This window comes from Trichomycterus rosablanca, chromosome 12 (genome assembly GCF_030014385.1).
Source record: "Trichomycterus rosablanca isolate fTriRos1 chromosome 12, fTriRos1.hap1, whole genome shotgun sequence".
Lineage (NCBI taxonomy): Eukaryota > Metazoa > Chordata > Actinopteri > Siluriformes > Trichomycteridae > Trichomycterus > Trichomycterus rosablanca.
In genome coordinates, this window is record NC_085999.1 from 20,521,626 (window position 1) to 20,547,165 (window position 25,540).

Consider the following 25,540-nt stretch of genomic DNA (forward strand, 5'->3'; position numbering starts at 1 on the left):
GCTTGTTATTCAATGACTATTCAATGACAGTTTGACATGACTTGACATGTTTCAAGGCAGTGTGAAGGGGTCTCGACAATAATTAAACTCGATTTAATATCATTAATGTTACGTGGGTAGAGAAAGGAGGACTCACAGGCAGAGATAACGATAAATCAAAGTTTTTATTTTTTTAAATAAAACAGAAAAATAAACAGAGAACAAAAAAGGGAAACAAAAAAACCGATCGGAACCTCCGACGGAAGCTGCAAACGCAGCGAACCAAAAATTGACAAAAAGGAAAAAATCAAAAGGTGCGGGAGAAAAACCTCCGCTGAATACTAGCCCCAGCACAGCGGTAGGCTAGTGTAGATATCAATCGACGCGCAACACGCTTACGGTCGCGGTAGCTGAAGCACGCCGATCTGAAACAAGAGAGAAAGATGCAAGTTAAGTTAGGCAAGCTCACACATGCGGATTCAAACCGGGGATGCTGGCAGACCAACCGAGCGCTTTACAGAGTCGCCACCCAGTGGTTGTGGAATCCAATGACTATATTCAATAAGAGCACTATAGCGGTGAACAGTACCAGCGTCGTATCACGGCGCTGAATGAAACCGCTAATGCTAAATGCTAATCGAGTAAACAAATAGCAGTTCGAGGACTGCAAGGCGTCACACCACGCTAGTTCTAAAAGGGGAGAAAGGAGCACTAACTACCTCGACCTTGCGGTCTACACACCCGAATGGCCTTGTGCCACCAGGGGTACCACCTAAGGCTACGAACGGAGCGTGGACGAGCTGCCACAGAGAGGGCGAAAACAAACAAAAGGTGCGACACCCGCTGCTGCGCGGAGCTGGCTTAAATAGCCAGCCCACAGCTGCGGGTGATCTGCCCTAATTAGTAACACACTTACTTAAGGCCTTTGTTTTCTGAGCTCTGTAACGCCTGCTTCTCTGGGAACCCGGGGCACGTTCACCAGCTACAACAGGCATCCTAATAATTAACACAGCATTTTTAATATACTCAAAACCTTCCCCCTGTCTCCCTCTCCATGCCTCTCTCTCTCACACACACACACACACACACACACACACACACACACACAAAACAGCATTTTTTGTAGTAGATAGTGGCTGCCCCTCCCCCACTCTCTCACTCAGTGGTGAAAATGTTTTACATTGCCCTAAATTCCCACGGGGGCTGAGCCAATCAGGTGTTGCGAGAACTTCCAAGTGAATATGCAAGATCTATATAAAACCCCCTGCCAGTATCAAAACTCCTCACATTCAGACAGTTCAGCTTGCGAACTTGCTCTGTGCTTTTACAACTTTTACCTTGCTATTACCAGATCAGCAACCAACAGCCTTTTTAAAGGCTCATTGCCCTTTATACTGCATTATATTATTTTATAATATATATAAATATTTTTATATTATATTATACTATACTATATTGCATATATTCTGTTACATTCTTTTCATAGTCTTTTCAAAGGCTTATATATTATATTATATTATATTATATTACATGATATAATCTTTCCTGAACATACAACATAGAAACAACATAGTAAGTATTGGATAGGAATAGGAATTTGCAAGACAAGCTTCTATATTTGCATCTTAAGAAACACTTGCCATTAATAACATGGATCCCAAACAAAAAAGTGGTGCCTCAAAAAGAAAAGCAAAAAAGATTAAGGAAGCAAATCAGGCAGATTTCCTGAAAAGCGTTCCTTTGATCTCAAACTTCTTTGAGAAACCGCTGGATATGAGTGAGACAAGTATTGCTAATGTTAGCAGTGATCAGAGTTCTAGCAATGAAGATGTGATCACCACTGGCTTAGTGTCACCTGTCAGTGACTATGTACCTTTGCAGACCCAGTCAGGTGCAGAGCAGGAATGCCAGCCCTGCCAGGCTACCACAGACCAGCAGCAGAAAGACCATGAAAGGAAAGTTGCAGGTGTGTCAGACCCACAATCAGACCAGCCAGCTGCATCGTGTGAGTGTCGTTTTTCAAATGAGGAGGGCAAGGACCCCAACTCCTGGTGTGAAATGGTCAACGACCCTGCTTTATGGCCCAGTACCATTACCGACCAAGCCAAGTCAATTCTTGTTAGTAGAGGAGAAGCTGCATTTCAAAACAGAAGTGCTAAGTACCCAGCCTCAGTCAGGGATAGAGGCATTGGGGGTACCAGTAGGAGCTTTACAAATGCTCTACTCAGTTGCTCTCTACCCAACGGGCAAACTGTGACTAGGCAGTGGCTACTTTACTCTCCTTCAACTGGCTGTGTGTATTGTTTTGCTTGCAAACTGTTTTCCAGTAAGCACAATACTTTTGTTCATGGATTTTCTGACTGGAAACATTCAGAGTGGATTGGTGAGCATGAGGGGAGTGTGGAGCATAGGGCTTGCATGCTAGCATTATATAATCGCTCCAGAGGCACAGCAACAATTGATTCTGATATTGTCAAACAAATTGATGCAGAAAGACAATACTGGCTGGAAGTTTTGAAAAGAGTTGTTGCAGTCATCCAGTTTTTGGGGGAGAGGGGACTTGCTTTCAGGGGAGATGATGAGCTATTAGGATCAGCCCACAATGGTAATTTTTTGGGCATCATAGAACTCTTAGCCAAATTTGACCCATTCCTAGCTGAGCACCTCCAAAGGTTTGGAGGTAAGGGAAAAGGTTCTGTGTCCTACTTATCATCGACAGTGTGTGAAGAATTTATCCATTTGATGGGACAGAGAACAAAGCAGGCAATTGTTAATGAGATCAAAGAATCAAAATACTTCTCTGTTATAGTTGACTCCACTCCAGACCTTGCTCATGTGGACCAACTTACTTTTATTTTCAGGTTTGTTAATAATGACGGACATGTAGTTGAGCGTTTTCTAGCTTTTGAGCCTATTGAAAACCATAGTGGGGACAGTTTGGCAGAGTGTGTCGTTGCTATGGTGGAGAATCTGGGCCTAGACTTATCCAACTGTAGGGGCCAGTCATATGATAATGCAAGTAACATGTCGGGAAAGTACAATGGAGTCCAAGCTCATCTTAAACAAAGAAACCCTTTGATTTGTTATGTCCCCTGTGCAGCACATTCACTGAATTTAGTTGGTGTCAATGCTGTTGACAGTAGCCCAGAAGCTGGATGTTTTTTTGACTTTGTACAGGCAATGTACACATTTTGTGCATCATCTACACACAGGTGGGGAAAGGTTTTCCATGATACTGATATCAAACTCACACTGAAATCACTGTCAGGTACTCGATGGAGCGCACAAGCTGAGTCAACTAAGGCTCTTTGGAAATATTATGCACAACTGAGAGAGGCATTGAATGATATGTCTAAAGATATGGAGGAGAAATGTGTAACTCGAAGTGAAGCCTCTGCACTCTGTGACAAATTGGACACGTTGGAGATGGCCTTCATGGCATACTTCTGGGACACAATACTACAGAGGTTCCAAGCCACAAGCCTGCAGCTGCAGAAGCATGATATTGACATATGTACAGCTACACAACTTCTCTTGTCTTTACGAGACTTTGTGGCAGCACAGAGAGATAACTTTGAGGTGTTTGAAGGGGCAGCTTTAAATGTCACCACTGCTGTCTCCCAAGAGTACAGGCATGACCTCCAGCGTACAAAGAAGTGCAAAATTATGTCTGATGATAGTGCAGAGCCAGTGGTTAACTCTTTGCCCAGGGGCCCAGACTATCCTTAATCCATCCTTGGTGGGAGGCTGAAGCCTTGCAATTGATTGTCAAGGATTTTCCTGCCAGTGTTTCCCAGTGGATTCGGGCTAAAACAGTTGATGAAAATGAAACGAAATAAAGGAAATTAATTTATACTTTTTGACTAAAGATTAATAGGTTTAGACATATGGAGAATGCAAGTAAAGACATGGGATTATAAGAAGTAACACTGAATTAATTTTACTAAATCAAGTAAACCCCAACAATTAAATAATTGTGAGTAATTAATTTAAAGCCGTAAATTTTACAATTGTTTTTTAAAAAGGTATGTAGAAGGGGCAGCAATTATTATAACTTACAGGCACTTTTAAATGGTTTAAAAATACTTCTTGTCTTTTTAGAGAAAAAAACCTTTTGTACCTTTTGCAATTGAATTTTCACTGGTTTTGTCTCTATTACAGCTCTGCAGCATCAGTTTCCCAAAAGGACAAGATTGATTTCAGTCATTGTTTCGGGTGGCACAGTTGGTAGCACTTTCACCTCACAGCAAGAAGGTCCTGGGTTCGCTCCCCAGGTGGCGTGGTCCGGGTCCTTTCTGTGTGGAGTTTGCATGTTCTCCCAGTGTCTGTGTGGGTTTACTCCGGGTTCTCCTGTTTCCACAGTCCAAAGACATGCAAGTGAGGTAAATTGGAGATACTAAATGTTCCATGACTGTGTTCGATATAACCTTGTGTGAACTGCTAAACCTTGTGTAATGAGTAACTACCGTTCTTGTCATGAATGTAACCAAAGTGTTAAACATGACATTAAAATACTAATAAACAAACAAACAGTCATTGTTTACAAAGGTTGAGCTACCACACATTAATCTGAGGGTGCCAATATTTTTCTTTGGTCCATTTTTAGAGTGGGAATTGGTATCAGATTTTACTTTTTCAGTTTGTGTTGTTCTAATACAAACAAGAGAAATTATGTGAATACCAAATCATTTGCAATTGCAACAATTTTGTGGGATAAGTGATGCATTTTCTTAAAAAAGTGGGGTGCCAATATTTTTGGCCATGACTGAATTTGTGAACATCATTATTTGAGGCCCATTTAAATCTTTGAATATATGGCATAAAATCATTGCATTCACTGCAGACATTACTTTCGTTTTTATGATAAGCAAATCAATTATTGGCACTGCTGCTGTCAGGTAAAATCAATTTGTCTGTGAGACAAGATTTAACTCCACAGTTGAGGATAATTGTATTTTTTGCAGTAGAAAGGCAGAAAACAGATTAGATGCTAATATTTATGCAATAAGCACATTCACTGTGATTCTATTAAAGGAGCAAAATCAATGATAGTTAGTGGTGATCTGATCAATACATGTCTCTGCTGAATTTATAATTCTGTATTAGCAGGGAGATTAAGCGAGTCCAGGTCATGTTCAGCCCATCTATCTTTATCTCAGAGCTGTCTCACAGCAGTTACTGAGCTACAGGTATAACCTCCAGAAAGATAAAGAGCAACCAGTTCATAAAACTAATCAGTACCTTACACAGAATAGAGCGCAGTCCTGCATCTTCAGTTTCAATGCTGAGGTAAAAACATCTTAGTGAAGACCAAGACAAGACTTAGCTTTTAAAGGTCAAGTCCTAGACAAGACCCACCACACCCAATGCCAAGACTAAGACTTTTAGTGATCAAGACAAAAGCACATCAAGGCTCATAGCAACCTATAGGCAAAAAAAGCAAAATTAAGACTTTGAAGGGTTGAAACAAAGATAAGACCAAGACTTTACCAACCAAGACCAACACAAGATAAGATAGAACTAAGACTTTTTAATGAACCAAGACAAAAAAATAAGACTAAAATTTAAAATACTTATTTTAAATATTACATTTAAAATTAGAGGCCAAAGATGAAATATCTTCATAAACCTTAAATATACAGATATACAATTTTTAAAGACATAGACATATAATTAAAATGCACTATGTTTTATTACATTTGCGTAAATGCACTTAAGAACCATTAAGTGTGGACAATATTTTTTACCACATTTAAGCACGCTAAGGTCAATTAATATTAAAATTACTCTACATGCACAGTGCATACAGCAATGTCCTCATACTGGTCTGAATTTTATGGACTCAAATGACATAGGAAAAAAACAAAATAAATGTATTTTTGCTTCCTTCTGAACTTTATACATTTGTACTAAAAAGTGTGTAAATATACTACAACCCCAAATCAGAAAAAGTTGGGACAGTATGAAAAATGCAAATAAAATAAAAATGAAGTGTTCCTTACATTTACTTTGACTTTGTATGTACCCAAGATATTTCATGTTTTGTCTGCTCAACTTTATTTCATTTGTTAATATACCTCCATACCTGCATTTCCATTCCAAAAAAGTTGGCATGGGGGCAATTTAGGGCTAGTAATAAAGTGAAACAACTAAATAATTATGTGATTTCAAACAGATGATGTCAACAGGTGATTGTAATCATGGTTTGGTACAAAAGCAGCATCCAGGAAAGGCATTGATGAGCAAAGATGAGCCAGAGGATCTCCAGTTTGTCAACATCGCGTGAGAAAATGATTAAAATGTTTAAAAACAATGTACCTCAAAGAAAGATTGGAAGGAATTTGCATATTTCTCCCTCTACAGTGCATAATATCATTAAACGATTCAAGGAATCGGGAGGAATTTCAGTGTGTAAAGGCCAAGAGCACAAGCTTAAGCTGAACGCCTGTGATCTTCGATCCCTCAGACGGCACTGCATCAAGAACCACCACTCAACAGTATCTGATATAACCACATGGGCATGTGGACAGCACTCTATAAAATCTTGTCTTCTGTTTGGGTATTCAGGCTTCTCAGTAGTTTGTTTAATGTTCCTTTAATTTAATCCACTCTATCCTGTTGCTTGCTGTCCTCTTCCTCTTTTACCTTCAACCCTTCCAAACATAATTGATATTTTCTATTAATTGGTTTTTTTCATAACTTGTGCAAAATAATAACGCTTCAGTTTGAGTGACAGATTAGGTTTCGAGAAATGTGTTTACTTATTACATTTACATTATGTAACCTGATATATTTAATTTTTGACAAATTACTACATGTAGTATTTTAGCTACACAGCTCTACTTGTCCACATTTACTGTTTGTATTGAGTTTGCATTGTTCTCTCTATGTCCACATTAAGTTACATTGGTTACTTCATGTGTTTACCCCCTCTCAAACATACCAGTAGATGTTAGTCTGTTATGCTGTCTCAGTGTCTGTGTAAATTTCCTCCTAGTAGTTGAGTGTCCTCCCAGTTCCCAATAAAAAAATAAGAGAAATAAGACTAAGGTTATACAAGTAACACAAGTAAAAAGTTCCACAACTAGCAGTGTAACTGGTAACAGGTAAGAGCATCAAGACTGAGTAAAAAGGAGCATCCATCAAAGACTTTCTGAGAAAATTGTTAGTCAGTTCTAATACAATTCTCAGTACAAGATTGCATCAAAGTCAGATATTTTTCCATCTACAGTTCATAATATTTATTAGGTTCAATGGATGCTTGCTGTAATGACTCAAATGCTGAGTTTATGAGCAGCAGGCGATTGTGGTCTTTAACACTTGCCACTGTGGTAAAGAAGATAGAGTGGGGATCAGAAAGTTGCTGGTTCAATCCCCACTACCACCAATTTGCCACTGTTTGGCCCCAGAGCAAGGCTCTTAACCCTCAATTGCTTGCATGATATTTGGTCATAACTGTAAGTTTTTTTTATATAAAAATGTCTCGTATAGTGTCTGATAGTGAGGTAAAGTGTTAATGCCATGTGCTTGCTAAAAACAGCCCAAAGGTCATGGTACTCCAAGGGAACCTTCAATAAATCGACATCTTTGGTGGCTCCTCTGTCCTCTGATGGAGAGGTTCCCAAAGAGGTACAGAGCTTGTACACTAGTTAATCATTGGATTGTTGGATGTTGGAGCCACAGATGGCCCAGGATCTCGATACAATACAAGCCGTGAAGCTTTTTCGTTGCTGGGCTCCCCAGAAGATGGTGGCCCTCAAAAACACTCATGAGGGGAGCAGATTTCTGTTCTGTGACAGGTCTCACTGCTTGAGACAGACTCTGCCTTTTAAATTAAGCTCCTTATTGGTGAACACTCCCTTGTGCTACTGGTACAGTTTTGTTCTTTCAACTCACCGGGCAGCATGGGGGGACACAGGAGATGTTCACATTCTGCATGTTCTCTTTCTCCTTATATCCAGGGCTACATTGCTCAGAGACTGCATACATGGCTGCATACTAGGAGGGTCCAGACGAATAGTCCAGGTGAATAGTCAGCTAATAAAGAAGGTCTAAGGTGTTGGCAGATCCCCGGTGGCCAACTTTTCCTTGAGCTGCTCAGACCCTCCTGGTATGCAGCAATTAATGCCTCAGAGTTCTCCAAAACATGTTTAGTGTAGACTGGTGGATTAGATTAAACATGGCAGTTGTATCTATTAAAAATTATAGGCGCCCAGGTGGCACAGCAGGATATTCTGCTAGTGCACCAGCGCTGAGATTCTAAACATCCTGGTTCGAATCTCAGCTCAGCTTCCAGTCGGCTAGACGTCATTTAGCGAGCATAATTGGCAGTGTATGCAGCAGACAAAATTGGCCACTAATTCTGCTAGGTGGCAAAAGGGCCAGACTAAGAGGGTGGGGTCTTCAGATGCTGTACAAGGACCCTGGTTAGCAGACCAAGGTGCCTGTGCAGAAGTAAAAGCACAGGCAAAAAAGAAGGGATTTAGGAACTGTGCATGCATCGGAAGGGGCATAGAGCAGGCTGATATACCCTCTTGCACACAATCAGGATCCCTAGCAACGGAAGACTAATTAGCTATGCTAAATTGGGAGAAAAAAGGGAGAAAATGCATAAATAAATAGAAAAAATATCATGACCACTCGTGGGGAGTGCACAAACTCAAGGGTTCTAAAAACTTTTTGGATTCATCACATCACGACATCCAGTGCCAAATATCCTGTGAGAATTTATTGGATCTATAAAATACCTTCTTCTGAAATTGCTGCAGCTTTTCATCTTGTTGTCACAACAAAATTACTAACAAGTAGTTCGGATGTTTGTGCACAGCTCTTATTCCCACAGCTGAGAGACAAAGAGAGAAGACAAATACAGCAGCCAGGAGAATAACAAATTGTTTTCTAGCTTTATGATTGCTTTATGGCATTACTTGTCTTTCTTATTGAACTGGGAAGGGTGAGGGCTTAAACATCACATCCAGTAAAATATAAACTGAATGTCTGAAAACTACATTTATACTTAGTTGCCAACTTATATTACACTGTAAAAATAAAGTTAACATGTTAATATGTTAAATATGTTAAAGTTGAACATCTATACTGATATAAATTGTCATTTGTTGAAAACAAAATGACTTAACAATGGTCAATGGAAACCAAAATTTAAATCACAGATTTATCCAATTTCCGTGAATTTCATCACAGCAACTCATCATGTGACTCATTTCAGTGTATGGCCCCATGTGCCTATTTGCATTACCGTCAACATCTGGACATGCTCCTGATGAGACGGCAAATATGTCCTGAGGGATCTTGTTAGCTGTGTGTTGTTCCATCCTGCTTAAAACACTCTACTATAATACATATTCCCCAAAAGGCAACCACCACTAAAGAACTACAGACCATTTGCTTTTGCCTCTGTGGTCATGAAATCCTTTGATAGACTGCTTCTCAACCATCTTAAGGAATTCACAGACCCCCTGCTTGACCCCATGCAGTTTGCATATCGGGCCAACATGTAGGTGGATAACCACAGTGGATAACCTACTTCCTCAGCTCAGCCAACAAACATGGCACCAACAGACAGGGGCACATTATCAGGTCTGCAGAGAGGGTCATTGGTTTAAAGCTGCCCACACTGCTGTAAACCATTGCTGATTCCTGACCATGACTGTTTCAGCACCTTCCATTAGACTGGTGCTTTATCTACATGATGATCAGAATGACCAGGTTACAGAGAAGCTTTTATCCTACACTCCATCATGTTCATGAACAACTGAACACTACATGCATGCACACAACTGTTTATTCTTGGGATACTTGCACACTCATTTACACATTACTTATTTAATTCATTACAAGCTACTTATTTAATTTATATAATAACACACAACATTCCATTAACTGTTCTTTTACCACTTACCATTTATTTCCTATTTATATATTTTCTGTATTGCACATATGAATAACGGCCCCTTTTACCATTATGTAAATTGCACATGCTAATGTTTACTGGTATGAATGTGTAAATGTCTGTGTAAGAGAGTTGAGTTGCATGTGATGTTTAGGGCATCAGTAAGCTCCTAGGCAGTCTGTGGTGCTGTCTGGCAGCATCAGATGCACTGATACATAATGTCCCAGAGGTTCTCAGTTGGATTTCTATCTGGGGAACATGAGGGCCAGTCAATGGCATCAGTGTTTTTGTCATTCAGGAACTGCCTACAAACTCTGGCAACACAAGGTAGGGCATTGTCCTGCACCAAGAGGAACCAAGAACACTGCACTAGGTTAAGATCTGACAATGGCTCTGAGGATTTCATCCCATTACCTAAGAGAAGTCAGGGTACTGTTGGCTATCACATGACTGTTTGTATGACTCTCCTCTCCAAGGATACGCCTTCCCAGACCACCACTGACCCGCCACCAAACCATGCAAAGTCATGCTGGATAATGTTGCAGGTATAATAACTAACCACAGCATCTTCACACTCTTTCACCTCTGTTACATGTGCCCAAGAGAATGGGCTGTAAATGGCTGACCTGCCAATTTTGATGTTCTCTGGTGAATGCCAATCAAGCTGCACTGTGCCGGCTGTGAGCACAGGTTGATTTGTGCATTTGTGTAGTTGTATCAGTTAAATAAAGATTCAATAGAAGTATCAAATCATATATTCTTGTTTTTACTGCATTTTACAAAATGTCCCAACTTAAAAATGTGAATATATTAGTAGCAAGCAGTGACTCCTAAACCTCTGCTCTCCCACTTGACCTAATTATTAATGAAAATGACCACCAGAGTACCACCAGATATTTTACCTGATATTAGTTGGGTTGAATACTATTTTTTACAGAGACACTGACATGGTAGTCAGGGATTATAGTCTTGTATCTAAGCAATATTGCTGGGGGTTTAAAAATGGGAAACAACAGCTACTGTTGTTAGTGCTAGAATAGAAATAACAAACCTGATGTAAGAAAAAAGATAGCTATAAACACCAAGTGTTCATCCATATCAAGTAAAGTGACCAAATAAAAAACAAAAACAAATATCTATGCCTTTATTTATTTAAATGGCTTGTGGTGAGCTCTTTCTTTTAATAAAATGGTAGAGGTTTAGATGATTCCTTTTGCATGGCAAAAATAATTCAAATTATGATAAAATGGCCAATATTTTTGGGTACAAGGTTTAACCAATACATCTACATTAAATAGACAGGTCATATTAATTTGTATTTCGCCGGTTTTTAAAATCTGCAATGAAGTAAAACATCATCATTCTGGAAATACAACATGCTAGTCAAATGAGCAATATTTCACTTTTTAATACTATAGCATGGAGCAAAGCTGACATGGAAAATGCATCTCACACAAATGCAGCGTTAGTGAAATGGTCATTCCACCTTATAATGCATTGCTACAACACATTATGCTGATTTCTGATTGCAAAAATGTAATGAATGAAATTAGCACCTTTTCAGTCAGCCTTCATAACTAAATGAAAGGAAATGACAGAAAGAATTTTGGTCTGTTAGTGCCCCAGGCTGATAGCTCTGCCTTGGCAAAGGCTGGATGTGGGTGGGAGATTTCCTCAGACACCGGGTGCTGTCATGCTTGAATAGAATAGGCAGGCAGGCATGGTCACATGGTGCAGCTGCAGCAGCTACAGACCACACCATGATAAGTCTGACAGCTGTTGCAGTGGAATCTAGAAAAAACATTTACCTGCAGATCTATGTTAGTGTCTATGTTAGCAAAAACATTTGTGAACCCATTTACATTTTCAGCATTTAGCAGACGCTTTTATCCAAAGCAACTTACACAATGAGCTGAACACAATGAGCAATTGAGGGTTAAAGGCCTTGCTCAGGGACCCAACAGTGGTAACTTGGTGGTGGCGGGGCTTGAACCGACAACCTTCTGTTTACTAGTCCAGTACCTTAACCACCGAGTTATCACTGGCCCCTTCAAATAAACCTGCTTTAATGTAAACTTTAATTTACTTTTATTCATAATAATAGATAAGCATGCAGAAGGAAGACTAAACTTGCTAAAGTGCCCCTAGTGAATCTTTGTGTTACTTTGTGGTAGAATTTTTTGCATTAGAGAAGTCCCAAGTTAGGTCCTTAGGGTTGCTTTTTAGCCTTTCCAGCTTTGTGCGTCAACAATGTCTTCTAAAATGTTCATCAAGGCATGTTTTTTTTTTTTTTTTATATTTTTCCCCTCTTTTTCCCCCAATTTCTATCCCCCAGTCTAGTCGTGTCCAATTACCCTGAATGCGTCCTCTATACTGATTCACTCCTTCACCGCTGACTGAGGACGCCTCTCTACTGACATGCACAAGTCACCTGCACAAGTCGAGTTCATACACTTGACGGGCACTGTGTACAGAGGGCCACACCCCCATCAGCATTATTCCTCAGCCCTGTGCAGGCGCCATCAGTCAGCCAGCAGGAGCCGCAGTCGCACCAGTTATGAGGACCTATGATCCGACCTTCTTACCCTCTAACCCTGAACAACAGCTAATCGTTGTTCATGCAGCCGCCCAGCCTAGTCGGAAAGGCAGAGCTGACATTCGATACGATGTATTCGAAACCCCAACTCTGGTGAGCTAGCATACTTTACCGCTGCGCCACCTGAGCGGCATCAAGGCATGGTTGACAAGAACAAATATTTTGTTAGTGTCTTTTTCATAAGTAGGGCCACTCCACATGTCAAACCTATAAACTAAAACATAAAAATTGCAAAACATATTATTTATTTGGCTTGAATTTAAGTCACCACATCTTATGAGAAATGTAAACAAAAATCCAGGTAATTTATGTGGGTGTAGAAGTTATTTTCCCACAGTTTGCTATTTGCTAGTAATATTTCTGTTATATAAAAAGCTGACCAAATACAAATACAAATCTTTTACAGAATTAAGAATGAAAAAATGACAGGGAGTAAGGTCACCAGACATTTCAACAGCTGCACTGATGTTAATCAGCGCATCTCCAACAGAGCAGACAAAGACCATACGGCAAAACCTTGGCCAGCTTAAACTCTAGTGCATTCAATCTATCAGGACCACCATCTATAGCATGCTGTCTTTATGACAGTAAAATAAATATATGCACTTTTAACGTGTTTCAGTCAGTCTTCAAAAGGCCAGTTCTCTGAGTGATATGACAAATCATGGCTGACTAACACATTTTGTTCCATGAGGCACTGGAGGCCTGGGCACTACACTTTATTCCAAATCAATCCATGTTAAGAACTTTAAAAAGTGTAATGGCACATTGATGAAAAAGATAAACCAAATATTATATTACTACTTATATTATGTAATTGCAGAAATTCAATGCAGGATGTAATCAATGCAAAAGACAAATAGACTCATATTGGCAAAACAAGGCGGGAGGGTTGCGAGAATAGTTTTCGCTTAAGCAGTTTCTGTCTGTGGTCATTTGCGTGCCAGAATTCGAAGTACCTAATACAGCTTAGATCTACTGAATAAGCACAAATATTTAATTGGCTAAGCATTCTTAAGGCAAAGCTTTTAAAGTAAATTAAGATAGATCTTGGTCATTTTGAAAACTGCCACCTTAGCTACAAAACCTCATATTGGTGATAGTGTAAAATGTATAGCAAAATACAATGCTTACACTGTATGACCTTGTGATGCTTATACTGGGTAAATGTTACATTTTAAAGTAAATGCCAAAGCGGTCACAACTTATCCTAAAATACTGATAAGGAGACAGTAGCTCTGATGATTTAATAAACTAAGTTGGTTTGGGAGATGCTAGGAGATTAATAATAACAACCCCAACCATGAACCAAAAAATAACTTAAGACATTTTAATTTGTTAATTTTTTTTGTAGAAGTTAAAGATACTGACTTGTGACTTTAATCCCTTTAAGGATTTTGAAATTTAGAAACCTGCATAATAAAATGTCAATGTAAACAACAGTGCTGATTGTCTTTTTACAGATGTGTCAACACTTTTATTGCTAACTGATGACTAAACAATATTGTTGTATTTGTGTTAAAATTGTGGATATGCACTAAATATGCAATTTTTGACTGTAGAGATGATAGTAGACAACCCTCATTGCTGCTCCCCATCAAAATATCTACCAGCACTGTGTCTATTGTGGAGAACTTCAGGTTCTTGGGAACTACCATCTCCAAAGACCTGAAGTGGAAGTCCAACACCAACTCCATCCTCAAAAGCGCCCAGCAGAGGATGTACTTTCTGTGGCAGCTGAGGAAGCATGGTCTGCCACATGAGCTGTTAAAGCAATTCTACACAGCAGTCATTGAATCTCTCCTGTGCACATTTGTCACTGTATGGTTTGGATGAGCCCCTAAACTGATGCAGACTGCAAAGAGTTGTGGGATCAGAAGAGAATATCATTGGTGCTCCCCTGCCCACCCTCCAGGACTTGTACACAACAAGAACCAGAAACAGGGCAAAAAAAATAATTACAGACTCTGGACACAAACTTTTTAACCTCCTCCCCTCTGGCAGGCGCTATAGAACTCGCAAAATCCAATAGGCGCAAGGACAGTTTTTTCCAAATGCCATTAAACTCATAAATAAATGATCTGTTGTTTACATGCCATACTGCTCTTCACATATACTGTTTTTACTGTTTATTTTACATTTTTGTTTAGTCTGTAATACTGTATTGTCTGTATATTGTAGAGAGCTACCAACAACGAAGGGTTTTCATATGTACATTTTAGGCTTGTAGAGTCTGTCCACAAGGGGGCGGAACACATAAAAGACTTGCCCTATTGCAGTAGTTTCTCATCCAAATCCCAAAGGTGTTCATGCAAATACATGTTTCTTTAATTCTCTGTACCCTTAACACTAGTTATAAAGACTAGAGATGAAGCAAATGCTAAATAAATTAGGCATTATGCATTTTAACTCATAAATCATTTGACACTGTGTGGTCAAAGGTATGTGGACACCTGACCCTAAGCTTGTTGGACATCTATTTCCAAAACAATGGCCATGAATATGACATACAACAGTTCCCATTCTTTTTATAATACTTTTATCAAGATTTTGAAATGTTTCTGCTAATTAAAATGTTTGTAATGTTAGGCACTGATGTCATACAAATGCTTGCAAAGGTTGTTTTTTTTACAAAGGCCACTGGAGTTTATCCCCACCAAATGTAACTAGTACACAGGCGATGGAGGTTGCCGGCTTGTCCTAAATCATGTCCTTCTGGATTGCCAAATATGACTGGCAGAGGGGGCATGGACATGGCTGGATTACTGACCGGGCCAGTGGGGCCAGCGCCCAGGGGCCCTTGAGGTCAGGGGGCCCCGGGGGGGCCCTGGCCCAAAACATTTTGCGATGCCTATCAACATTTATGATACAATATATTTTTATTTCCGAGGGCCCTCCATTTTAAGGATCCTCTGACTATTAGGGACTTTGACCCCAGGGCCTCTTGGGGGCCCTAGCCATGCTTTTGGGGCCCCTAGCCATGCTTTTGGGCCCTAGCCATGCTTTTGGGGGCCCTAGCCATGCTTTTGGGCCCCTTATGAAAATGGATGAGGCGTTGTGGCACTGCTCTGACTTTGACTTCTGGCTATTAGGGGTCTTAGGAAAGAGGGGGGCATATTTTTAGAGGGCCCTGGTTATGAGAGCCCCTACCAGGGGGCCCTAGAGAAGAGCAGGGCATACCATTAGAGGGCCCTTGATCACGAGGGCCCCTGCTATGGGGCCCTTGACTTCTCTTGACTTGAACTCTTTGCCCAGGGGCCCAGACTATCCTTAATCCGTCCTTGGGCATGGAGGGGCACGCAGATGTTTGACATGTCGGTCAATAACAGTTCCTTTCCAGGCCTCTCATTATTTTTAATTGTTGAGAAAGCAAAACATGATAAAGTAAATATTTTCCAAGATGAAAATAATTCTCATCTGCTTTGATTTTATCAGAAAATGAACTATGTCCTGGGTTCATTTGACAAAATAAAAACAATGCCTTTGATTGGCTGCTTCCCTTGAGCCTTTACAAATGTTACATTGCAAATGATGGTAGCACATCTCCAGTGCAATTAAAGCCGTTCTGCTTATTGCCCTTTACCCAGATAAATGCAGCAATGAGCAGAATAAATAAACGTACTTGGAGACTTTGCTTTCTCTCTTTAGTCGAGTGCAGTAGGGCATTAAATGTAGCCTAAAACAAACAGTCTGTCTTTCAAGTTGACAATCCTCTGTAAAGCTCTAAGGGCCAGATGAAATTGAGCATGTAAAAAGCTTGCAGTGTTCTGCAGCATTTCACTTGTTTGCTATAGTCAGAAAGCTTTAATCTTGTTTTTTCTGAAGGTTGTAGCAATCTTTTGCATACCACCTGTTCCAGAATGATTTGCATCCATTTTTTTTGCGTCCTTTAGTATTTAAAACAACGTTTTTTTAAATTAAAGTTTTGTTCCTACATCTAAGAGATGCCAACTGTATCCTAAAATATATACATAAGCATGTACAACCATTTCCCTATGTATTTTATAGGCCTATTGTTTAAGCAGGTAGAGGAGTTGCAGGTCAATGAAAAGTGGAGTTCTCTTTGAATGACACTTGAAAGCATTCCCTGCACATCATCAACAAGTGTTGCTTCTTACACTTGGGGCAGTAGGTTATGTAAAGGAATCATAAAGACTTAGCACATGGTTACTTACTGTTTCTCTTGCTGGTCCCTTGCCTGCATTTTGCAGCTTTTTTTCCTCATGACAAGTGTCTATAAACACTTGGCCATATAGTGTAGATCAGGGGTGTCAAACTCAAGGCCCGCAGGCCAAATCCGGCCCGCCACGTCATTTTATGTGGCCCGCGAGAGCTTAGAAGTTGTATGATTGTTGTGATTGTTCGAGTAGTTAAGAGAGACGTACTTATAATTTAATGGGACACCTGCTCCTTTAAGTGGCAACTGTTGACATTGTAGTCATGCCAACTAACTTTGACTTTACTAAGAAGCCATGTCACTTTTACGTTTTAGTGGCAAAAGAACGCGGGGTAAAGTCAGTAGCGTAAACAATAATAAATAGAAGTTCATTCTCTTGCAATCCAATACAGAATCATCTGTAAGTAGTTGACATTTAAATTCTCAGTTGTTAGTAAATGTTTAGCAAGTATGTTACAGCGTTTCAGTTACGAATTCACCATAATTCCATAATTAAATACGGTTATTTCCGTTACTACAGCAATTAGTATTTTTACACAAAATGCTAACTCGTTAGCGCTATTTTACGTTTGGTAAAATTTCATATTGTACTAGATGTAACACCTAACTACAGCTATGTGCATGTACTGTATTAAGTTTTTTATTGTTTTTATTGTTTGTTTTTTATAGTATTACTCCATTCTGATGCACACAGTGTACAGTTGGGAAGCAAATAAAACCAACGTAACTGTATTTTGGAGGGAGCTGTCTGTCTGTCTAGCTGAGAAAGGGGGAAAACTTGGCGAGGGCAGAACAATTGTCTTAAAATACACTGTAAAATCGTACATTAACTGCATCTCTCACAATGCATGCCGATTTTGTGACCTGCAAAGTGACCGCATCCCGCCACTAGATGATGTTGAGAAATATTTACAAATAATCCCAAAATGTACAAGAAGAGAAAATTGAAGCAGAAGGAGGTAATTTAATGAAAGATGGGAAAGTGAATACAAGTTTGTGCTTCAAGAAGTACAAATTTGGCATTTTGACACCAAACACAGAATTTAGCCTCCAAGAAAAACAACAAATTGTCCAAGACTTAAAAGGCAGACTGCAATCACAGCAGGATACGTTACAGTTGGCCCTTTGAGGGCCACCATAATGCAGATGTGGCCCTCGGTGAAAATGATTTTGACACCCCTGGTGTAGATAAACACCAGTATTATGCTATGGTAGCCCTGTGACTGTTTGGGTTTGGAGAACTGCTGCTTACATTTGCTGTTCTTCCATTACCAGTCAAGCATCTTTGAATATGTCAGACTGAATTCACACTAAGAAATAGGTCTATGGGAAGACTGTTCATCAACCTCAGCAGTGAAAAAGGCTAAAGCTGACCTGAACGAAGTTGCAGTTAGAGTGGCAAGAAGAAAGGAGGGGAAGTCAATATTTACATTAACAACAGGTGGTGCAACTCTGGACACACTGCAGTAAAAGCACATGAGTCCAGCCCGGATATTGCTAGCAGTAAGTCTATGTCCATATGATTCACCTAGAGAATTTTGCTAGGCTGTTATTATTGTTGTTTACATTCCTCCTGCAGCTAATTAATTCTGTGAGTGCGAGATTACAAACACTGCAACCAAACCCTTCATATTGATCTCTGGGGATTTTAATCATGTCATCCTGACAATAACCCTGCCCACTTTTAAACAGTTTGTGGATTGTAAACTAGGAAAGATTAAACTCTAGACCTGCTGTATGCTAATGCTAAAGAGGCATACAGCACCACAGCTCTTCCTCCCCTGGGCAGATCAGATCACAACCTGGTCTGCCTTAACCCCTTCTATAGACCTGTAGTCCAGCAGAAGCCAATGATAACCAGAACTGTACATATGTGGTCAAAGGAGGCAAGGTTTTTTACAATTCAAGTGCATGTTTAACACCATTCAACCTGCCCTGCTCAAGTTACTGGACATACAGGTGGATGATTCACTTGTGCTCTAAATTTGCATCTACCTCACAGGTCAACCACAGTATGTGAGGCTGCAAAGCAGTTGAGGAAAACATGTAATATGTTTATTCTATTGCAGACAATATAAACCCAAAATATTTCATTCTTTGTCTCATCAACTTCATTTTATGGACCATCACACATAGGTATTCTAGATGTTTTTTTTTAAAGAAAATAGATACAGTGTACTCCAGATGAAAAGGACCATCCAGACAGCAACAAGTCCAAAAAACCAGGGTCTTGAGTCAGTCCCCTTGGCAAAGGTAATTTACTCTTCTGTGATGGCAGCATTAATGCAGAAAAGTACATTAAGATTTTAGAGCAACATATGCTACCTTCTTTTTCAGGGATGACCATGCATTTTTTATTGAGACAATGCAAAATCATAGATGCAGATGAAGAGGGTATTGGTAAAACTGGGCTACTGAGAGTCCCAGAGCAGAGGGGTGTTGATTCATTGTCTAAACTCGGTAAGGTAAGGTGGTCGGCCGGCATGCATTCCTCCTTACTTCTCTTTTGAGGAAATCCGCTTGCTTTTATTGTATTTATAAATAAATCATTGCTTGCTGTAGTTTACTGTTATGGGTGTGGTTTGTTACAAAGTTGAACATCTACGTTGTCTTAAAAGTGCTTTAATTAAAAAAAGTATGCATAAAATTTAACATATTTTACATGCATTGTGAAAAAAATCACAATCATAATTAATTTTACATGCAGTTGTGCAAGAAATAAGCCCCTGTTACAAAAAAGACTAATATTTTCCTCATAATATGCACACTAAAAAAGCAGCAGCAGAAGCTTCAGATCTGCCTCTAAGCTGCATGAAATTCACCACATGTACAGTAATGTTCCTCATACATGCGACTTACTTTTTTATTAATGTTCATCTTGTATTCTCATTATGTTTCCTCATTCTTGCATCCATATTATGTTACAATAAATTTAAAGCAATAATAATGTACCATATCAAGAAGGTTTTGTGACAAATTTCCTTTTAATTGGTTTTGTTCTACGTATATTGGTCACCAGGCCCAATGACCAATGACCAATGATATATAATGTATAAAACATTTTCCACTTTCCTGTGAAAGTAAACATATCAGGATAAGGCATTGCACACACACCTGACAAAAGAAGCAGAGTACAAGTGTTCCTGAGGTAACTGTGCTTTAATGCAATACACCAGGTCTTGTCACATGCGCTATTGTGAATGAAGATCCTTAGCATTTTATACCAACATTCTCAACTCTCAAGTGATTATGTTAGGCCTTGAAGTATTGAAAGAATATGAAGAGAAGAAAAAATCTCTTAGAGAGAACTACCTCTTCATTTCTTCTTTTTTTTTCTTCTTTAAAAAATTAAATTAACAGTTACAAGTTGATTTATTCTGCTAAGGACTTTTTAATGTTAATCTGCAAAGCTGCTTGATAAGTATATCATACTAAAACTGGTTGACATGGTTCTACATTAAAACTCGACTAAGCTGCACAAGCAAGAATCGCAGCATGCACGTAGTGGAATATAAACTACCTATTGATGCCGAATCTATATTATCAAGAACTACAAACCCCATTTCCATAAAAGTTGGGACACAAAAAGAACATCTGTAATTGGGTAATTTTCTTTAATCTTTATTTAGATGACAAAAGTAGAAAAGATTTATAATATAAACACATTTAGAATTTGATGCCTGTAACACACTCCACAAAAGCAGGGACAGAGGCATGTTTACCCCTGTGTTCCATCTTCTTCCCAAACACTTTTTGATGGGAACTGAGGAAACTAATTTTTTTTAGTTTTGCAAGTTGAATATTTCTCCATTCTTGCTTGATACAAGACTTTAGCTGCTCAACAGTCCATGCTAGCTGTCTATGGTTTTCTGATTCTCCAATTCATGATGGCCCATACATTTTCAATAAGAGACAGATCTGGACTGCAGGCAGACCAGTCAAGCACACACACATTGGGTGTCTACAAAGGGTCATGCTGATGTAGTGCATGCAGAATGAAGCCTGGCACAACTTCCTGGGAGAAGATGTCATTATATTTCATTGTGGCACTGAGAATGGTCCACTGACTGTAACATCTGGTCAGTGGGGGTCCCTTTTGATTTTGGGTACAAGTCGGTAATAAAGTGTACAGATGGGCTACAGACAGTAACCACCTGCTTGTTTCTACACTCACTGTCCATTTTATCAGCTCCACTTACCATATAGAAGCACTTTGAAGTTCTACAATTACTGACTGTAGTCCATCTATTTCTCTACATAGCCTGCTTTCACCCTGTTCTTCAATGGTCAGGACCACCACAGGACCACCACAGAGCAGGTATTATTTAGGTGGTGGATCATTCTCAGCACTGCAGTGACAATGGCATGGTGGTGGTGTGTTAGTGTGTGTTGTGCTGGTATGAGTGTATCAGACACAGCTGCGCTGCTGGAGTTTTTAAATACCGCGTCCACTCACTGTCCACTCTATTAGACACTCCTACCTAGTTGGTCCACCTTGTAGATGTAAAGTCAGAGATGATCGCTCATTTATTGCTGATGAGTTGGTCATCCTCTAGACCTTCATCAGTGGTCACAGGACGCTGCCCACGGGGTGCTGTTGGCTGGATATATTTTTGGTTGGTGGACTATTCTCAGTCCAGCAGTGACAGTGAGGTGTTTAAAAACTCCATCAGCATTGCTGTGTCTTATCCACTCATACCATCACAACACACACTAACACACCACCACCATCTCAGTGTCACAGCAGTGCTGAGAATGATCCACCACCCAAATAATACCTACTCTGTAGTGGTCCTGGGAGAGTCCTGACCATTGAAGAACAGCATAAAAAGAGGGCTAACAAAGCATGCAGAGAAACAAATGGACTACAGTTAGTAATTGTAGAACTACAAAGTGCTTTTATATGGTAACGAAAGCCATATAAAAGCCGATAAAATATAAATATATATATATATATATACAGTGTATCACAAAAGTGAGTACACCCCTCACATTTCTGCAGATATTTAAGTATATCTTTTCATGGGACAACACTGACAAAATGACACTTTGACACAATGAAAAGTAGTCTGTGTGCAGCTTATATAACAGTGTAAATTTATTCTTCCCTCAAAATAACTCAATATACAGCCATTAATGTCTAAACCACTGGCAACAAAAGTGAGTACACCCCTAAGAGACTACACCCCTAAATGTCCAAATTAAGCACTGCCTGTCATTTTCCCTCCAAAATGTCATGTGACTTGTTAGTGTTACTAGGTCTCAGGTGTGCATAGGGAGCAGGTGTGTTCAATTTAGTAGTACAGCTCTCACACTCTCTCACACTGGTCACTGAAAGTTCCAACATGGCACCTCATGGCAAAGAACTCTCTGAGGATCTTAAAAGACGAATTGTTGCGCTACATGAAGATGGCCAAGGCTACAAGAAGATTGCCAACACCCTGAAACTGAGCTGCAGCACAGTGGCCAAGATCATCCAGTGTTTTAAAAGAGCAGGGTCCACTCAGAACAGACCTCGCGTTGGTCGTCCAAAGAAGCTGAGTGCACGTGCTCAGCATCACATCCAACTGCTGTCTTTGAAAGATAGGCGCAGGAGTGCTGTCAGCATTGCTGCAAAGATTGAAAAGGTGGGGGGTCAGCCTGTCAGTGCTCAGACCATACGCCGCACACTACATCAAATTGGTCTGCGTGGCTTTCACCCCAGAAGGAAGCCTCTTCTGAAGTCTCTACACAAGAAAGCCTGCAAACAGTTTGCTGAAGACATGTCAACAAAGGACATGGATTACTGGAACCATGTCCTATGGTCTGATGAGACCAAGATTAATTTGTTTGGTTCAGATGGTCTCAAGCATGTGTGGCGGCAATCAGGTGAGGAGTACAAAGATAAGTGTGTCATGCCTACAGTCAAGCATGGTGGTGGGAATGCCATGGTCTGGGGCTGCATGAGTGCAGCAGGTGTTGGGGAGTTACATTTCATTGAGGGACACATGAACTCCAATATGTACTGTGAAATACTGAAGCAGAGCATGATCCCCTCCCTCTGGAAACTGGGTCGCAGGGCAGTGTTCCAGCATGATAATGACCCCAAACACACCTCTAAGACGACCACTGCTTTATTGAAGAGGCTGAGGGTAAAGGTGATGGACTGGCCAAGCATGTCTCCAGACCTAAACCCAATAGAACATCTTTGGGGCATCCTCAAGCGGAAGGTGGAGGAGCGCAAAGTCTCGAATATCCGCCAGCTCCGTGATGTCGTCATGGAGGAGTGGAAAAGCATTCCAGTGGCAACCTGTGAAGCTCTGGTAAACTCCATGCCCAGGAGAGTTAAGGCAGTTCTGGGAAATAATAGTGGCCACACAAAATATTGACACTTCAGGAACTTTCACTAAGGGGTGTACTCACTTTTGTTGCCAGTGGTTTAGACATTAATGGCTGTATATTGAGTTATTTTGAGGGAAGAATAAATTTACACTGTTATATAAGCTGCACACAGACTTCTTTTCATTGTGTCAAAGTGTCATTTTGTCAGTGTTGTCCCATGAAAAGATATACTTAAATATCTGCAGAAATGTGAGGGGTGTACTCACTTTTGTGATACACTGTATATATATAAACACACACACACACACACACACACACACACACACACACACACACATATATATATACAGGGGTTGGACAAAATAACTGAAACACCTGTCATTTTAGTGTGGGAGGTTTCATGGCTAAATTGGACCAGTCTGGTGGCCAATCTTCATTAATTGCACATTGCACCAGTAAGAGCAGAGTGTGAAGGTTCAATTAGCAGGGTAAGAGCACAGTTTTGCTCAAAATATTGCAATGCACACAACATTATGGGTGACATACCAGAGTTCAAAAGAGGACAAATTGTTGGTGCACGTCTTGCTGGCGCATCTGTGACCAAGACAGCAAGTCTTTGTGATGTATCAAGAGCCACGGTATCCAGGGTAATGTCAGCATACCACCAAAAAGGACAAACCACATCCAACAGGATTAACTGTGGACGCAAGAGGAAGCTGTCTGAAAGGGATGTTCGGGTGCTAACCCGGATTGTATCCAAAAAACATAAAACCACGGCTGCCCAAATCACGGCAGAATTAAATGTGCACCTCAACTCTCCTGTTTCCACCAGAACTGTCCGTCGAGAGCTCCACAGGGTCAATATACACGGCCGGGCTGCTATAGCCAAACCTTTGGTCACTCGTGCCAATGCCAAACGTCGGTTTCAATGGTGCAAGGAGCGCAAATCTTGGGCTGTGGACAATGTGAAACATGTATTGTTCTCTGATGAGTCCACCTTTACTGTTTTACCCACATCCGGGAGAGTTACGGTGTGGAGAAGCCCCAAAGAAGCGTACCACCCAGACTGTTGCATGCCCAGAGTGAAGCATGGGGGTGGATCAGTGATGGTTTGGGCTGCCATATCATGGCATTCCCTTGGCCCAATACTTGTGCTAGATGGGCGCATCACTGCCAAGGACTACCGAACCATTCTGGAGGACCATGTGCATCCAATGGCGGTGCCGTGTATCAAGATGACAATGCACCAATACACACAGCAAGACTGGTGAAAGATTGGTTTGATGAACATGAAAGTGAAGTTGAACATCTCCCATGGCCTGCACAGTCACCAGATCTAAATATTATTGAGCCACTTTGGGGTGTTTTGGAGAAGCGAGTCAGGAAACGTTTTCCTCCACCAGCATCACGTAGTGACCTGGCCACTATCCTGCAAGAAGAATGGCTTAAAATCCCTCTGACCACTGTGCAGGACTTGTATATGTCATTTCCAAGACGAATTGACGCTGTATTGGCCGCAAAAGGAGGCCCTACACCATACTAATAAATTATTGTGGTCTAAAACCAGGTGTTTCAGTTATTTTGTCCAACCCCTGTATATATATATATATATATATATATACAGTGTATCACAAAAGTGAGTACACCCCTCACATTTCTGCAAATATTTCATTATATCTTTTCATGGGACAACACTATAGACATGAAACTTGGATATAACTTAGAGTAGTCAGTGTACAGCGTGTATAGCAGTGTAGATTTACTGTCCTCTGAAAATAACTCAACACACAGCCATTAATGTCTAAATAGCTGGCAACATAAGTGAGTACACCCCACAGTGAACATGTCCAAATTGTGCCCAAATGTGTCGTTGTCCCTCCCTGGTGTCATGTGTCAAGGTTCCAGGTGTAAATAGGGAGCAGGGCTGTTAAATTTGGTGTTTTGGGTACAATTCTCTCATACTGGCCACTGGATATTCAACATGGCACCTCATGGCAAAGAACTCTCTGAGGATGTGAGAAATAGAATTGTTGCTCTCCACAAAGATGGCCTGGGCTATAAGAAGATTGCTAACACCCTGAAACTGAGCTACAGCATGGTGGCCAAGGTTATACAGCGGTTTTCCAGGACAGGTTCCACTCGGAACAGGCTTCGCCAGGGTCGACCAAAGAAGTTGAGTCCACGTGTTCGGCGTCATATCCAGAGGTTGGCTTTAAAAAATAGACACATGAGTGCTGCCAGCATTGCTGCAGAGGTTGAAGACGTGGGAGGTCAGCCTGTCAGTGCTCAGACCATACGCCGCACACTGCATCAACTCGGTCTGCATGGTCGTCATCCCTGAAGGAAGCTGACGCACAAGAAAGCCAGCAAACAGTTTGCTGAAGACAAGCAGTCCAAGAACATGGATTACTGGAATGCCCTGTGGTCTGACGAGACCAAGATAAACTTGTTTGGCTCAGATGGTGTCCAGCATGTGTGGCGGCGCCCTGGTGAGAAGTACCAAGACAACTGTATCTTGCCTACAGTCAAGCATGGTGGTGGTAGCATCATGGTCTTG